Source organism: Triturus cristatus, chromosome 6 (assembly GCF_964204655.1).
Source record: "Triturus cristatus chromosome 6, aTriCri1.1, whole genome shotgun sequence".
NCBI classification, from domain to species: domain Eukaryota; kingdom Metazoa; phylum Chordata; class Amphibia; order Caudata; family Salamandridae; genus Triturus; species Triturus cristatus.
The window spans coordinates 618,810,603-618,829,177 of record NC_140589.1 but is presented as its reverse complement, the minus strand read 5'-3'; the positions used below and the strand labels follow the sequence as shown (position 1 = coordinate 618,829,177).

Below are 18,575 nucleotides of genomic sequence, written 5' to 3'. Positions count from 1 at the left end.
TTTAATTTCCTGTGTTTACGACCGCCCCTAACGATAAGGCAGTGATAATGTATCTAACTCAGCATCACCATAGGACCTTAGACTCAATAGGGCATTTGCCCAGTATTGTTTAGCAACACATCACTTTGCTGCCATGTCAACACACATCGCGTTTGGATGTGGTTTGTTAATAAGAACCCATCCACTGGCACTTGCCTCTAGTTAAATGAGATTTTAAGAATTCGCCCTTGCTTGCCTAAAATCAGTATGTTGTGGCAACAAGGTGTCGGTCATAACTTTACTGTTCATTATTGGAGAACAATAGCCGGTTACATGATTTGTGTTGCTTTTACTGGGACTTGGTTCGGTTGGCGGATTTATAATGATCAAAATGCCAGGATATGTCTAAAATGGTATTTCTGTTGTAACATGAGATTGAAAAACTGTTTCATATAAACATAAATTTTTCTCTGCAATTCTGAAGACAAAGGTGACAATTGAGCATGCGCATTTGCATATATATCCACATTGAGCGATTTGGAACTGCTAAACTATCATGAATTTGTCATTTGGATATATGAATTTTATTAATCAAAGTATTTTATTTGTTTAAATATTGATGTTTAGCACTCACATGATTAGATCGCAATTGCAGAGTTGTATGTATTGAAAGTATGTTTTTTATGTTGCCATACCGTTAGATGTATTTTTATGAGCGGTTGCCTTACAGGAAATTGCTTGACAAAGGCTTCACGCCGAAACGCGTCGCCCTTTGATTTGTGCACAATAAATACTTTGTGCTTTCTTCTGGTGTGCCACATCCAGTTATTGTGGTCATTTGAGCAAAATACGGAAATCCTTATATGTCATACGGCTGCTGCCGCCGTCTGCAGGCACAGACGCCGGAGGCTGGGAACAACGAAGTGCAGCATTTGTGAACTTATATATATATATATCTATGTATTTGTAAATTTTAATATATACAATGATAAAATAAATTACAATTAATAGTTTAATTGTTTTAAAGTAAACATATATATATATTACATTTTATATACGTATTTTTAAAACAATTAAATGTAATTTATTTGTTATATTTGGTAAAATGTATATTAAATCTAATTTATTTTTTAAGTCAATTTTATTATTTAATATATTTAATATTATTTTTATACATAACATTAAAATCGATTTATACCATTATAAATATAGGATGTCGATTTTTTTTGCTTCGATATTTATAACTCGATATTTGTGTATGGGGATATTTTGGGGGTCGATATTCTATCAGTGAACAGTTTTTGTGCTATGTTGAAATGGCTGGTGTGTTTTCTGCTTCCCAGGGGCAAATTGGGGGTAATCCTGTTCTCTGTCCCCCAGGGGGCAGAAAGAATGGTTTGTCCCTCTTGAAGTGATGTATGGTCCAGTGGTATGGTGGAACACTCACATTAATTTGCTTTGCTCAACTGTAGAATCCCTGGTGTCTAGTGGGCTTTCCACCCCCCTACCCCGGGGGCAGATTTAGGGCAACATGCCAGTGGCAGGGAGCTGGAGACCAGCTATGAGAGATTCAAGATGGCTACCATGAGTCAGACCACAAGCAGGTACATGAGCGGTCTAGATGTGGGAAAACGTAAATAGTCTGGAGAGAAGGAGGCAGGAACTTCTGGGAACAGGGGAGAGAAGAGTACTGGTGGAAAGAGAAGGAGAGAAGAGTCAGAGAAGAAGACAGAAAGCACAGCGGCAACACAAGAGGAGGAAGCTGACAACACAGGATCCGAAAGGTGCTGGATATGGAGGAGCTGGTGCCAGAGGGAGTATCAGGACGCAGCGAGACTGGAACATGGGAGCAGGAAACCTGCACAGTCCGAGACCCGGCGTCCAGTCCCTTACAACACGTGCACCTAGCAGCTTGAGGAAAAACAGGTGCAGTGGTCCAGTTTGCCACAGTCTCAGGGGAGGACCATGGTACCCGGCATGTCTTGCAGCTTTTTTATTTATCGAATTGGGCTAATTGGTGGCACTGAGTATTTAGTGTGGATATGAGTGGTTTAATAATGTTCTCCTAAATCTTCCCCCCAAAGAGGCAGGAAGATTGTTATGCCCTTTTTGGCATGAGGGCATGTTCCTCCACTTGGTGGGGCACCCCTACCCTCCTTCCTTTACTTTGTTAGTTATCCCTGATGTCTTGTGGGCCTTCGGTAACCCCAGGGGGGCAGAAAGGGAGTTGTGCTCTTTTTTGATGGGGCATTGCCCTGCCAATGGTGGACCACCCCACCCATATGTTTTTTAAAGAATGTTCTGCACATTTTTTTTGGGGGGAGGCATATCCCTGCATATCATGAGCTACTCGCATCCCTTTGTATTTTTTTTGTTTCATTTACCCCTGGTGTCCAATGGACTTTTTGAAGCCATGGGTTCAGATTAGGGACAAATACCTAACATGCCTCCCTGGGAGGGGGCAGAAAGACTGTTACTTCTTTTTGGGGGTGGGTGAATGGCTCTGGCTATAGTGAACTTCCCCCACCCTTTCATTTTATATTTATATGATTCCCGGATGTCTAGTGCGCTTTATGACCCCCTTGGGGGGCAGATTGGGGGTAATCACCATCATTCGATCCCCAGGGAAGGCAGAAAAATGGATGGTGTTAGGGGTGGTGGTGGGAACACAAGCCCATGGCCAAGGGGCCCCTCTCCCCAGAAAAATCCATGGCACTCTGAGTGCAAGTGAGGTGTTGTTTGAAAGATGAGTTTCAAAGCTTTCAACCAACACTTTCCTTTCAGCACTGTTTCCTCAGAGTGTGAAGGATGGGCTGCTGTCAGCCCCCTCTTCAGTCGCAGGGACACTAGAAAGTGGTTTCCTGGGTTCCAGCATGCCAATGATGTGATCATGTTACTATTAAAATTGTAATGGAATGCGTTGTAGCACATTCGATGTAAAGACATATATCCAATTCCTGTTTGCCCTACTGCAAACAATCCCACAGTCTGCGGTAGGTAGCACGGATCACAGGTAGGGGGTCGGGTCGGGGGGAGGACGTGGGGAAGCGGGTATAATAAAATAAAATGTAAATTTTAAACATACCTTCTTGCCGCTTACTTGCCATGTCTTTCCTCTGTAGTCCTCCCTTGCTCGGCCTCAACTGGAAGCACACCCAGGCTACCAGTCATCCAATCACAACGCTGCCTTAGCAGCATTACGATTGGTCTGTGTGCTGCACTCAGGCGCAGACTAGGAGCCTGAGCATTTTCTCCATGCAGACTGTACTGCAGCCAGCATGGAGAACATGTAAAGTGCTCAAGACTGGTTTGGGTGGCCCAAGAGGGCCTGCCAAGCAGTCATTGCGCACTTAGGAGAGTACTACCGCTCCTCACCTCCCCCTCATGCAAAGCTGCATGAAGTGGGAGAAAATAAAATGATAATAACGCAAGTTATTATCATTTTATTTTCCCTTTGTTTAACTGTAAAATAGCAGTGGGCAACGCTCATCTGCCTTAGCGGAGAAGCCACCACTTCCCAGAGTGCACCTTACTACTAAAATCCAAAATGGGGAACCTTTTTTTCCAAGTGCATAGCCTATGTGCTCACCCAGAAGTGTGCCTTTGGAAATGAGTAGCCCCCTACTTTGTGGCATCCAAAACTGGTTCTGTGGGTAGCTTCCCTCCCACTGGGTTTAGAGTATGTCTGGCTGAGGGAACCAATGTTTCTCTTCCTTATGTCTCACTTATGATTTACTTCTGAAAAGAGCATGCTCTTTACAAATTATTGAGATTCCTGGGCCCACCCTAACTGGTCTTCCTGCAAGGGGAAGAAAAGCACTCCTCCCCCCACCTAGGACATTTTTTCTTCTCTGGGAGCCGTTTTAATACCTCCTTAAGGTGAAGCACTGGCATACCAGCTGTCAGTAGGCTAATGCTAATTAGGTTAAAGGAGATTCAGGCAGGTAAAATGAACGTTTCTAAAAGTTAATTTTCTTAAATATTTATTACAAATCTGCTTTTACCACCAAATTGGATGTTTAATTAATGTTATGAATAGTATTTTAATGACTTTTGTAGATATTTCCTGACAAAAAGTACAGATAAAAGTTTGTATTCTATACTTTGACATTTTCTAGGATTCTGCTACAGCCCTGCCAGTAAAAATAGCTTTAAGGGGCATGTCACTGGAGGAAAATACCAACTTTGATTTCCACATGTTCCACTTTTAAATAGCAGGCACCCTACCTTGTGAGCAACAGCGTGTATTTAATGGTAATTTAGTAATATTTAAAAGCAGGGTTTTCCTACCCGTCAAAATCAGTTGTTTTCTCAGGTTTGACAGTAGGTTTTTATGCCAATGCAGTCAGTCTACACATGGTAGACTTAAAGCCATGTTTTACAGGCCCACTCTGTGGATGGCACAATGTGTGCTGCAGTTTCCAGGTGACGTTTAACTTCCAGGCCGTGGGTGTATTTTCTACAGCATATACTAGAGATTTGTAGGCAAGTTAAATATGTCAATCATGAATATTCAAATTTAACCATATGTAAAAGGGGAGCACGGGCACTTTACTCCTGCTTAGTAATAATGCATTTTATGTATGTTTTTCTTATTTTTTTACTTCTTCCTCTCCTTATTATAATAAAAATAACAATAACAACAACAACAACATCAATAATAACAATAATAATAATAATAATAATATCAATGATACTAATAATGGTAACTCCCTTTCCCCAGAAATGGCAACCTTCCAAGACTTGTCCTGCAATGTTAATGGGCTACTAGATTGCATGAAAGGCACTGTGGTCCTGGGGTACGCACATAGATTCCTCGCTGAGGTCTTGATGCTTCAAGAAACCCACCACATGGGGAATTGTTGTCCCTTCCTGGCATATAGAAGATATGAAATAATCTTCCACTCTGGCTTTGTTAGAGGTTCCCGAGGGTGCCAATTTTATTACGCTGCTCCTTCTCTATGACCGTTACCCATGAAGTAAGAGACACTCAGGGATGGTACCTTGCTCTTGCTAGCATGGTTGAGGGCCAAACTGTTAACCTTGTGAGCATTTATGTGCCCCCTGTGGCCCCAGTTGCCTTCCTCCGCGATCTATTCAAGGTCCTTCTGGATCTTCGACTACGGCTGATAGGAGGTGACTTCCATGCAGTTCCTGCCCCGGACATAGATGCCACAGGCCCCCTCCTCCGTCTCTCATCAAGCCGGAGCTAGGCATCTCTCCGACTGGGCCTTCGCTCTTGGTCTCTGTGATGTAGAGGATGTTGATTACTTGACAGCTTCAATTCACTAACACCTCAGTAGTCCTCCACACCCACTCTCATATTGTTCTTATCTTCATGCCGGCCCCAGATTGCCAAGTGGCATCAAACACCCAGATCCTTCCCCGTAACATTTTAGGCATGCTCCTCTTCTCCTTCACCTTTGCTCTCCCAGGAGCAGCCCACGCCCTATGTGGCATCTCAATGCGTGGTAGCTCCAAGATGAATCCTACGCCCAGGCCCTTAGAGACAACCTGCAAGCCTATTTCCAAAGTAATGAGGTCTCTGTCAGCTCGGTTGGTACCCTCTGGGCTGCCGGCAAAACAACCATTAGGGGACATGCCAAAGGGCGAATTCGGGTGCAGGTGCGGGCTCGATCCCTTCGCACTACCCAGTTAGAAAGGGGTCTTGCGGCTGATCTTCATTGGGACGTACCCCAGCAGTTGAGCCTTGTTTTTTGGTCATCTGCTTCCAGTCCCTAGAAGCGGTGAAACACATGTGGCGCTCCACGACATCTAAGTTCTATGGATGAGTGAGGATAAGAATAGGAAGCTGGTATATTGGTTGACCTCCTGCCCGCAAGAGAACAGGAACGTTCTCGAAATTACGACAACCTTGGTGAAACCCACCACACTCTTCCTGACAGCGCAGAGATACTCCGGTTGGAGTCGATTCCAGCGCTATAGAAACCCATAAATAAATAGTTCAAATGCTGTCTCACTATTACGGTCACCTATATTCAGCACCCCTCCAGGTGGACCCTGGCCCTGCCTCCCAGTTCCGCAGTGAAGTGCCTCTCCCTCGGTTGTCCTATTCAAAGGTTTGGATGCTGGATGAACCATTAACAGCTGAGGAACTTGGGGCAGCCATCCCTGCAGTGACCTGTGGAAAGACCCCAGGTCCTGACTGATTCTCTATGGAGTACTACGCAGCATTTTGAGAAGTCCTTACTCCCTGGATCCTTACCCTTTAAAATAGGTGGCGCAAAAGGACGCCTTTCCATCGTAAGTAGACGCAGCCTCTAGTGTAGTCATCCTGAAGAAGCAGCCCCCCTAAAGCTCCAGTGCTGATTATAGTCTAATATCCCTCATTAACAGTGAGGTCAAGCTATATTCCATGCTCCTTGCCACCCGTCTTAAGTGGGTCCTCCATACACTCATACATGCAGATCAGTGCTGTTTCATGCCAACATACAGTTCAAGGCACTGCCTCCGGCGCCTCCACGTGGCTTTGGTCCAGGGCTGGACTGGCCGTAGCGGGCATCAGGCATTTCCCCGGTATGCTGGAAGAGTGGGAGCCTGTTTTGCAGCTGTGGGGGCTGTTTTTGTTACATGGGCCGGTTTTGCAGAGATGCTGCTATATCATCCCCCATAACAAAAGCAGCAGGGGGGTGGTCTGTCAAGATTGCCATGGCTGCTTTGGGTTCCCAATCCAGCTCTGCCTTGGTCCATCATCATCTGCTACTACTCAATCTGGCCTTGGTCCTCATCAATTCTGAAAAGGCATTTGATACAGTGGATTGGGCCAATTTGTGGTATGTACATCAACAAGTTGGAATTGGGCCACGTTTTTGTGAACACTAATCCCAGTGCACAGGTCCAGGTGAACGGCATACTCTCCGATGTATTCCCTATTGGAAGAGGGACTCAGCAGGGCGTCCCCTGTCTCCTCTTACATGCTGGCGATCAAACCATTGGCACACCTTCTCCGTTGCGACGATCAAGTGCGTGGATGGAGATGAACTGAGGGGCATGAAGACCGTTTAGCATAATATGTGAATAATGTCCTTCTTTACCTTGCGGACCCTGCAGTGAGCTGACCCAGCTGCTTTTGAATCCTCCACACTTTTTGGGGCAGTTTCGGGTCTCCAAGTGCACCCGACCAAGTCGGTATTGGTGCCTCTGCCTATGGTGCAGGACTGTTTCAACTGGCAGGATAACATCCCCATACGCAGTTTAGCTTTTGCTATCTGGGTGGCACTTCACCCTGAACTCACTTGGTCCCTCAAGCTCAGGACCCTGACACGCAAGGGTCAAGGAAGACCACGACAAATGGTAGTACCTTAGGCTGAACGTGATGGGCTGAATAGCCCTACACAAAATGATGATTCTGTTGAGATTCCTTTACGTCTTCCAGAATTTCCCGATACCCATACGGCGGACTTGGTTTCGTGCTCTGGATAAAGTTGCGACCTCTTTCCTCTGGCATAAGTCCCAGTTTTGCCTGGCCCTGGCACATTGCCAGCACAGCCAATATGACGGACACCTGGGAATGACTAACCTTTATCTGTATTATCTTGCCTCCCAGTTGTTGGTGATCAATAATTGGTTTAACAGGGGATGGTCGGATCCTGCCTACCGGCTGAAACTGACAGTCCTTAGGTTTCCTCAGCAGCGGCCCGTGCAGGTAAATACGGTGGGGCCAAGTGGGGGGGATTCGACAGATGACGGCGGGGGAAATTCATTATTTATTTAATTTACCGTTGTGGTCACCTGTCAAATCCCCCCCAACCCAGCCACACCGCTCATACCTGCACATGCTGCTCCTGGGATTCCTCGGATTATGGCGATGCTTTATGGAACTCCGATCCCCATTGCCACCCCTGTAGTGACCAGAGTGTTGTTCCTTGCCTGGTGGGCTGCACTGCCCCACACTCACTGGGACACTAGATTCACAGAGCAAACTTCCCTTTGGCATGGCACCTGGTTTCATGAGGTGCTGGCACTGAGGGGCTTTGGGAAGTGGGATCTCATTGGAATAACACAACTAGGCAACGTGTGGTCTGGGACCCACATACGGTCCTTCCCAGAACTCCAAAATACTTATGCTCTCACATCCATACAATTTTATAAATACTTACAGCTACAAAACACACTCCACAACCATGTATCCCAGGCCGCCCACTCTCTAGGTTAATCTGTTGAAAGCTAAGCTTTTTATGGGTGTGTTAGGCAAGGGTCGTATTCCCCAAATATAATGTACATTAATAATCAAATTCCCCAAGCACACTAGACCACCTTGGGACTCGTTGGAAGGGATGGCTGGGTCCCCTTGAGCATGCTGACTGGCGGGACGCACTGATGGCACCTAGGGTTGTTACCATTCCATCCAGGCTTTATCTGATTCAGACCTTTTATCTTTACTGTGCCTCTCTCACTTTGACTAGGCTGCACCAGACGGGCCTCCACTCTGAACCTGTCTGCCCCCATTGCACCTGTGCTCCCGCCGATTTCTATCATATGTTGTGGTTGTGCCCCAGTATCCAGGAATTCTAGACTGTTGTGATGGGGAAATTAACTGATGTGTTGGGATGGAAAGTAGACCTTTTGCCTTTGATGCTCTTCCTGGGGGTCATGTAGGGCTCTGGTACTTCGAGGATAGACTGGGCGTTCCTAGGACATCCTTTCATGGTGACCAAACGAGACTTAGCCGCCTGCTGGAAAAATCCTGCCCCTCCCACCCTATCGCCGTGGATACGGGAGGTGGACTGGTGGGTGCCGCAAGAGTGACCCGTGTACGAGGCCTGGGGTTGTCCCTCAAAACATAGTCGGTGTGGGGGAAGTGGCTGAGACAGTAGGCCTGAGCCTGCACTCCATTGTATTTCCATCACTGTCTGTCCACTAGATGATGATACCACCTTATCCACTTGGTCTGTATCATGGTTAACTGCTATGATTACTGTTGTTGTAATATCTGAGTGTCATGATGTGCCATTTGTGAAAAAATGTAATTACAATTGTTTATCAAAATAATAATAATAATAATAATTATGAGGAGAAGAAGAAGAAGAAGAAGAATAGAAGACAAAGCAGGTGAAGTAGAAGAATTGTGTGTTTCCACTCATAATTGTGCTTTTAGCAGCCTTGAAATGATAGACTCCTTGTCGTGATTCCCTCGGAGGCCTGTCAGGATCGGATCATTGCTCAAATGGGTCCACCTATTGACACCCTCAATTCCGGTTTGCCATTGTAGCACGGAAGCTTAAGGTGGTCAATTGGGGGAAGGAAAGGATGGGAACAGTGGGGAGGGAGACCTGTGAAAACGAAAGACTTATTTAGAACAACCGACCCAAAATACAACATCTGACAACAGAACAGAGATTTATATGAGGCCTCCTTTTTATATACCTGTAAAGGAAAATAACATGCGTCTGCAGCCACCTTTAGGAAGGACGATTAGCTCTCATCATAACCTTCCAAAAGACACTACTTTTGTCTTTCTGAGCTGCAGGGGTTTGGACCCAATCACTGTGCATATATTGTGAACAGAAACCAGTATTATCAGGCTTTTTCCAATAGGTATACATATAAACAATGTACACCTTTATCTGTACTCTACATCATACCCACCAATAGTGGTGTATGTTTGAGCTTCACAGGGGAGGAAGGATTAGGCTTAGCTTTCACCTCTCACTGTTTCCCCCGCTAGAAGACGCACAACAAAACATACCACATGTAACACATCAACATAAACGAATACACAAGTACTATGGGTTTCACGCCAATGGAATGCGTGTTACGTCACACATATATGAATACGTTTTTGCTGCATACACTTCGTTGAAAGTAACGTATATAGTTTTGTACATTGCAGCTGACTATACCACCTGGTATATTCATAGTAAGCTGGTCTGGCAGTATCCAAGAAAGAAACAATCTCCAATACGTTCCCGTGCCGTATTCATAAACTGAGATCAGGGCTCCTTGGGGGTATGAAGTATAGAGAGTTCTAAAGGCAAATCAGAGGTTGTGTGGTCTTTTAATGCAAAGGCCCAGGTGGAATAAAATTAGAGGTGGTGTCAACGACACCCTTACCGCACAGAATGCAAAAGCGAATCCGACTCCGAAGTCCTGGAATCTGCGGCGTCTTCCCCGACACTGCAGGCTTTCATAGCCTTCTGGGGGATTTCTTTGCAACACTTCCTGTGTGTGTGGGATGCGGCACACAGGCTTCTGGGATTTGTGGTTTCTTGCTCTGCGCGGGGAGGAGACTGCCGGGTTTTTCGTTATCCCAGCTCGCCTGCAACGCATGATAGATGGTGAGATATTCGTTCCAATCCACCGCCCTCCGTTGTTGGAGACTGGGAGAGTGGTCAGCGGTCGTCGGCCAGTGGTATGTAACACTCCTCTGTCACAAATTAAGCTTGGCCTGTGTCATTTATTGTGCATAACATTTTATGAATAACTACCGCTATTCTATGATATAAAATGGAGATTTTTCCATAATCATATATGGCTGATATTTTAACTTTTTAACACGTGTATTTTATTGTTTTCACGTGTAATTGACATTAGCTCAAAAAAACACGAACCTGTTGTCACTTGCGTTTACAACTGAGGATAGATATTCATTTTGCGTTGCTACCCCATAGTTTAAAAAATATACAGAGTTGTTAGTCATCCGAGTACACAGCTTTACGCACCCATATTCCGCATTCGAATGGACTGTAGTGTTGCAAACCTGTAGCTGAGGACATTGATTTAAAAAAAGTTTGAAACTCGCCGCACTCAGTACCCGAGGCGTCCATGATGTCCTTCATTGTGCTATGGTCCGTAGAACTCCTTGTACATCCGCAGAAACGCCAACTGCTCTTACCCGCTCCGCGCCTATGCCACGGTTCTTTTATGTTTCCAAACCAAAAGCTACCTAGACCAAGCTGGTCTCTACGCTCGACCAATTCTACCTTTGCAACTTCTGCTGGCTGCTCACAACTCTCTCTGCCTATTCCCTACCATACCCCCCCCCCCCCACTCCTCCTGCAGCAGTCTCACTGGCCACAGACTTCGTTTTAGGTCTGTTCTATGAAGAGTCACGAGTCACCATCTTAGGCCAGAGAGAAATCTGGGGCGCCAATGATTATACATTTGTCAATACCTACGGTTAAACTATTCACACATCTGGTGCTACCTTACTTTGTTCATGTCACTGAGGTTTAGTGGGGCCATTCAGATGCCGGAAATAGGGACAGGCCTCATGAGAGTCCAAATGTGAAAATGATAGGCCTCTTAACAGTCCAAATGTTACAGGACAGGCCTCATGACAGCCCAAACATTGCAGGGTAGGCCCCGTGACAGACCAAGTGTTACAGGGAAAGGCCTCCTGACAGCCCAGATGTTACAGGGACAGGCTTCATGACAGCCCAAATGTTACTGGAACAGGCCTCCTGGCAGCCCAGATGTTACAGGGATAGGCCTCCTGACAGTCCAAATGTTACAGGGACAGGCCTCCTGACAATCAAGATGTTACAGGGACAGGCCTCCTGACAGTCCAAATGTTACAGGGACAGGCCTCCTGACAGTCCAAATGTTACAGGGACAGGCCTCCTGACAGTCCAAATGTTACAGGGACAGACCTCCTGACAGTCCAAATGTTACAGGGACAGGCCTCCTGACAGTCCAAATGTTACAGGGACAGGCCTCCTGACAATCAAGATGTTACAGGGACAGGCCTCCTGACAGTCCAAATGTTACAGGGACAGGCCTCCTGACAATCAAGATGTTACAGGGATAGGCCTCCTGCAGTCCAGATGTTACAGGGACAGGCCTCCTGACAGTCCAGATGTTACAGGGATAGGCCTCCTGACAGTCTAAATGTTACAGGGACAGGCCTCCTGACAGTCCAGATGTTACAGGGATAGACCTCCTGACAGTCTGGATGTTACAGGGACAGGCTTCATGACAGCCCAAATGTTACTGAAACAGGTCTCGTGACAGCCCAAATGTTACAGGGACAGGTCTTGTGACAGCCCAAATGTTACAGGGACAGGCCTCCTGACAGTCCAGATGTTACAGGGATAGACCTCCTGACAGTCTGGATGTTACAGGGACAGGCTTCATGACAGCCCAAATGTTACTGGAACAGGTCTCGTGACATCCCAAATGTTACAGGGAAAGGCCTCCTGACAGTCCAGATCTTACAGGGACAGGCTTCATGACAGCCCAAATGTTAAAGGAACAGGTCTCGTGACAGTCCAAATGTTACAGGAACAGGCCTCGTGACAGCTCAAATGTTACAGGGACAGGCCTTTTGACAGTCAAGATGTTACAGGAACAGGCCTCCTGGCAGTCCAGATGTTACAGGGACAGGCCTCGTGACAGCTCAGATGTTACAGGGAAAGGCCTCCTGACAGTCCAGATGTTACAGGGACAGGCTTCATGACAGTCCAAATATTACAGGGACAGGCCTCGTTACAGCCCAAACATTGCAGGGATAGGCCTCGTTGTGACAGCCCAAATGTTACAGGGACAAGCCTCGTTATAGCCCAGATGTTACAGGTACAGGCCTCATGACAGCCCAAATGTTACAGGGAAAGGCCTCTTGACAGGCCAGATGTTACAGGGATAGGCCTCCTGACAGTCCAGATGTTACAGGGACAGGCTTTATGACAGTCGAAATGTTACAGGAACAGGCCTCGTGACAGCCCAAATGTTACAGGAGCAGGCCTTGTGATAGTCCAGATGTTACAGGGATAGGTCTCCTGGCAGCCCAGATTTTACAGGGACAGGCCTCGTGACAGCCCAGATGTTACAGGGATAGGCCTCCCGACAGTCCATATGTTACAGGGACAGGCCTCATGACAGTTCAAATGTTACAGGTATAGGCCTTGTGATAGCCAAAATGTTACAGGGAAAGGCCTCCTGAAAGTCCAGATGTTACAGGGATAGGCCTCCTGCAGTCCAGATGTTACAGGGACAGGCTTCATGACAGTTCAAATGTTACAGGAACAGGCCTCGTGATAGTCCAAATGTTACGTGGACAGGCCTCGGGACAGTCCAGGTGTTACAGGGACAAGCCTCCTGACAGCCCAGATGTTACAGGGACAGGCCTCGGGACAGTCCAGATGTTATAGGGACAGGGCCCGCCATGTCACTGGCTCCACACATACACCAGCCTCCCTCTGCCTCTCTTTCTTGGTGCCTCTCCAAGCCTCTCAATCGAGGGACACAGGGCGGCACCTACAGCAACAGCGGTAGGAGGCTGTCAGGGCAGGAGCAGTGAGGGGGAGCAGTGAGGGGGAGCCCCCCCACCCCACGGAGTAGCCCCCCCTCCCCCTGCAGTGGGAGGGGCGGGGCCTCTGCATGACCCTTTGAGTGGTATGTCGTGCAACGTCGCCTCCACTTACGAGTCCTAAAGTCGATACCACCGCTCCTCTGGGTTCTAGTTCAGCTTGGACGTGTGCTACAAAAGCTGTTAGTCTCACTGTTGTTTTCCTTCTATTAATTATTATCATCGTCATATCCTAAAAACACACTAAGGGCATGACCTTCTAGTGGGCGCAATGCGTCAGAGGGCGCGCGTTTCGGCAGTCCTGATGCGTCCACAGTGCCGTGCTGAAGTGTGTGTTGTGAGAGTCATAAGTAACAGCAACAATAATAACAATAAAATGAATAAAGAGATAATAATAATAGTAACAGTAACAATAACTGTAATGATACAGCGAATAATAATAATAATGACAATAGTCATTATTAGTATCATCCTTATGTTTTATTATTATAGCGATATCGATAATAATAATAGAGATAATTATAACAATAGGCATTATTATTAGTATTATTGTTATTATTATAGTGATAATGTTAATAATAATTTTAATACGTGTTATTATTATTAAAATATCGATTATAATAATACACATAATACAGATAATAATAATCCTAGTATTATTATTAAGAATCAAAATAATGTTTTATTTGTGTAATTCTTATGTTTTACTTATTCCTCTACTTCTTCTTCTTCCTCTCTCTCTTCTTCTTCTTGTAACTATATTTATTACTATTATAATAATAATAATAATAATAATAATAATAATAATAATAATAATAATAATAAGAAGAAGAAGAAGAAGAAGAAGAAGAAGAAGAAGAAGAAGAAGAAGAAGGCGGCCCAGGCGAAGCATAGGGATCCTGCTGCTCCACGCATAATAGTTCTTATGTGCATTATAATGTTTGTTTTGGGTGTTGTTGATTTTGGTGTATTGTTCTTATAATTCCACGGCCATTGCACCGACTCTTTTGCCAATGCTCATTAGCGTATTTGCAGTCTTCGGTTTTTATCAGTAAAAGTGCGGCGATACAAGTACGGGCTCAGAATGCCACAAATGTATGAATCCAGCTCTTGGCGAGAACATCAGCACATGTGTGTCTATAACATGGTGAGCCCCGAACATACGTGCCAAAACCTTATTTTCGGCTGGTTTCAGGGACAGGCACTTGTATGAGGCAGTTGTGATTTGTGCCGTGTGCACCAGGACACTTTCCTTCCGTCTGCACGGCACTGGCGCTGGTTATCTTGGGCCGGTGGTATGTGCCACCGCACCCGTGGCGACGAATCTGTAGGCGCAACTCTTACTGCTCTACATGCGTGCATGCCTTTTCGCCTCTGCTGTGTGACCCCTGTGCCCTTCTGTATGCACCTGTACACCCCCTCTCACTCCTTCCCTCTGTGTGCGCCAATCTGCTCCCCGTGCCTCGTGTGGCACCCTCAGCCTCTCTTGTGTGCGTTTCTCTGTGCCTCCGCTGTGTCACCTATGTGTCTCCCTATAGCCTCCTCCTGGACCATCCTGTGTCCTCCTGTGTGCACCTGTACACCCCCCCCCCTCGGTCCCTCTGTGTGCGCCAATCTGCTGCCCCTGCCAGTGTGGCACCCCTCAGCCTCTCTTGTGTTAGTTCCTCTCTGCCTCCGCTGTGTGACTTCTGTGCCTCTCTATGTCCTACTGGGCACCCCTGTGTGCACCTGTACACATCCTGTCTCCGTCCCTCTGTGTGCGCCAATCTGCCACATCCCTCGTGTTGACCCTCTCAGCCTCTCTTGTGGGCGTTCCTCTCTGCCTCCGCTGTGTGACTTCTGTGCCTCCCTATGTCCTACTGGGCACCCCTGTGTGCACCTGTACACATCCTGTCTCCGTCCCTCTGTGTGCGCCAATCTGCCACATCCCTCGTGTTGACCCTCTCAGCCTCTCTTGTGGGCGTTCCTCTCTGCCTCCGATGTGTGACTTGTGCCTCCATATGCCCTCCAGGGAGCACCAGTACCCGTGCGCTTACCTCCAAGTCCAAGAATCTTCCCCTCCTTTTGCACATCCTAGCCTCTCTTATGTGCATTCCTCTCTGCCTCTGCTGCGCCACCTCTGTGCCTCCCTATGCCCTCCTGTATCCTCATGTGTGTTCCTGTACACCCCCGTCTCCGTCCCTCTGTGTGCATTAATCTGCGCTATCTCTCGTGTTGACCATCTTAGCCTCTCTTGTGTGCACGTCTCTGTGCCTCCCGCTGTGCGCATCTCTGTGCCTCCCTATGTCCTCCAGTGTGCACCCCTACACCCCTCAATGTGCACCAATCTACCCCTCCTGTTGCACCTCTCAGCCTCGCGTGCCTCTCTGCCTCCCGCTGTGTGCACCTGTGTGCCTCCGGTGACCTCCTGTGTTCACCCGTAAACCTCTCTGTGTCCTTCCTTCTCTGTGCATCAATATGTCCCCACCTCCGGTTTGCACCTCACAGCCTCTCCTGCATGCATACCTCTATGCCTCCGTCTGTGTGTCCTCTTTGCCTCCCGGTGGTCTCCTGTGTGCACCTCTTGGCCTGTCTTTTGTGTACTCCTCTATGCCTCCCGCTCTGTGCACCTCTGTGCTTTCCTATGTCCACCCGTACACCCCTGTGTCCTTACCTCTGTGTGCAAGAATCTGCCCCTCCTGTTGCACCTATCCGCCTCGCCTGTGTGCACTTGTGCGCCTGTGTGCCTTCCTATGCATTCCTCTGTGCACCTATACACGCCGTCTACTTCGTTCTATGCGCATCTATGTGCCTCCCCGCCCCCGCTTGCACCTCTCAGCTTCTCTTGTGTGCACCGCTCTGCCTCCCCGTGCCCCGCGTGTCTGCGTACCTCTGCGCTTCCATTGTTCATGTGTACATTTCTCTGCTTCCTTGTGTGTGCACACCTCTGTCCAGCCCCTCTGTGTGCAGGCTTCTGCCTCCTGTCCTCTCTGAGCACACGTCTGCCACACCCAAACGGTGCACAGTGCTTTACCGCCTGAGTGTATATGTATACCTCTACACACCTGGCCCTCTGCCGGCATTGAGTGGGCATCGTGGCAACGACTGCAACAACCTAATAAAAAAAACGAAATGCTGAGGAGGGTGCCTCCTCATTTCATCCTTCCACTCTGGGAGCATAATGATAAGAACATGAAGTATCACCCCGTATTTATGACCGTTATAGAAACCACAAAATAGCAGCACGCGTGTGCACAGATACACAAGAGCGTAAACAATCCACAGACGTGTGCGGCGGTGAGACGGAGGTATTCTAACGCACTCGCTACAAATCTCAGTGCAGGTTAGTAGGACTTCACCTGTCACGGGTAGGAAACGTGCTCATTACAAGCGTGGACGCCCCTCACCGGACCAACGTTTTGCACCCCTAGGTTATTGAATGGTGCCACCAATATATGGCATTGTAAATTGTGAAATGAAATCGTGCAACATTATATATTTATTGTACATTTCTAAATGACACATATCTATTTTTTCACCATCCATGTGTCGGTCTCTGCTCCTTAAATTCTTACATTCTCAATTTTGTCTAATCTATCTATCTATCTATCTATCTATCTATCTATCTATCTATCTATCTATCTATCTATCTATCTATCTATCTATCTATCTATCTATCTATCTATCTATCTATCTATTCGTTTTATGTTTGCTTCTCAATCTGCACCTGCCCAATGGTCTTAATCCTTCCGTTTTAAAATTTCTGTACTTGGAAAAAGACCACTGAACAGGTGCTGATAAATAGATAGATAGATAGATAATTTTTAAAAACGTGTTTTTTTGGTCTGTCCGTCTTTTGCACCAGACTTAAGCCAGACCAACCTGTTAGTTCTTTCGCCTATTCTCGAACGCTGCCCGATAAACCCACACATCACAATTTAGCCAACAGCTTCTATTTTACAAACCTATTAAATGCACTTTTGCGGCGTAAGTTGTGGGCCATTGACAGGGGCAATGGGAATTGTTGATGTGAATAAACGCGCAGAACGTGCTCCCACGCGCTCTTCACCGAAAGATCCTTAAATATGGGGTTTAAAGGTTGACATGTCTGTGTGCCTAGGACCCCCTGCGTTACTATTACACTTCTCTCGCCTCAGTGCTCACCACAAGAACTGCTTCCCTCGTGCCCTCATTTTGAGAGCTCACTAAATCAGGCAAAATGTGTATTTCACTACGTTTTATAAAACACTAAATCATGAGACATAAATCAATAATCAGTGGTGTCATCCTTAGAACATGTGCGTGTCAAAATGGGGAAACGGTGCAACATTTACACGGTTTGGTGTTTTGCGAAAAGTATGGTGTGTCATACCTAACATTAGTTCATCAAAAAACGCTCTCAGTTTTGTTGGTGATACTTATAATAGCGCTCTGAATTAATCGGGAGATAACACCTAGCGCTTTACAAAACTTCTAAATAAATGAAGTAATGATAAATAAATGTTCCTGGTTAAAGGAGCGCGTCTCACACGCGAATACATTAAGGGTATCATCCAGACGTGGGAGCTGATCACACTGGGGGAACGTAACTTGCCCTCTGGTTTGGTGCTCACAAGTGCACAATGCGGACGGTACCTGCAAGTATGAAAAAGCACTAAAAGCACACACGTTTCCTGTGCGCGATTAAATGCGTGCGTCCGGGGTGGTGAACCCTCGGTTGGTGGGGCCGAGAGAGGGCTCAGGGGGCGCCTTGGTACCCCGGTAGAGAGGGGGCATCTTCTGGTGGTTCCCATCAAGTACCTGCCCGGCCCGCACGGCACACGCCGGGCTTCAATAGATGTTTAACAAGCCCTGAAAACATTCCGCCGCTCATTGTGCGGCCCTGCCCGCCACAAAGCCGCGGAGAGACTTAAAGAGCTTTGAAGTGCATTAAGCTTGAAAGGGGAGGGGGCGAGGAAACTTAAAGCACCCCTTCTCTCCCCAAAACAGCCCTGTCGGGCGCACAATGGAGGCCGGAGAAATTTATGGCGGAATTATGCAGTGGGGTTGTCACTTAAAATATCGTGAGTGTCTGGAGGACAATGCCCCATGCTGAGGATTAATGGTCCCTCCAGACCCCGGGCCGCAGAGGCCCTTTCTTCCCTTGACAAATTGTTTTTTTTTTGGGGGGGGGGGGGGCACATGGTGAGGAGCTAGGGAAGCTCTGCCTGCGCCCCCGCGGCTGGGAGTCAGCAGCTGGCCGGGAGCGCGGGCTCGGCGCGCTCGAGCGCCCCTAGCGGCGGAGGCGCGCGCCCACCGCGCCCTTCATAAGGCGCCGCGCGCCGGGCGCTGTCACTCAGCGGGCGGAGCC

At 47.2% G+C, this 18,575-nt stretch overlaps 1 long non-coding RNA gene across 1 annotated transcript in view; it reads right to left on the bottom strand.

Moving 5' to 3' along the window:
- The window catches only part of LOC146817653 (uncharacterized), a 191,160-nt gene extending 181,048 nt beyond the window's left edge, over positions 1–10,112 (bottom strand). The window contains exon 1 of the long non-coding RNA XR_014962555.1: positions 10,054–10,112. This is a non-coding gene — a long non-coding RNA (uncharacterized LOC146817653). The remainder of the gene's footprint in view (positions 1–10,053) is intronic.
- Positions 10,113–18,575: the final 8,463 nt, after the last annotated feature.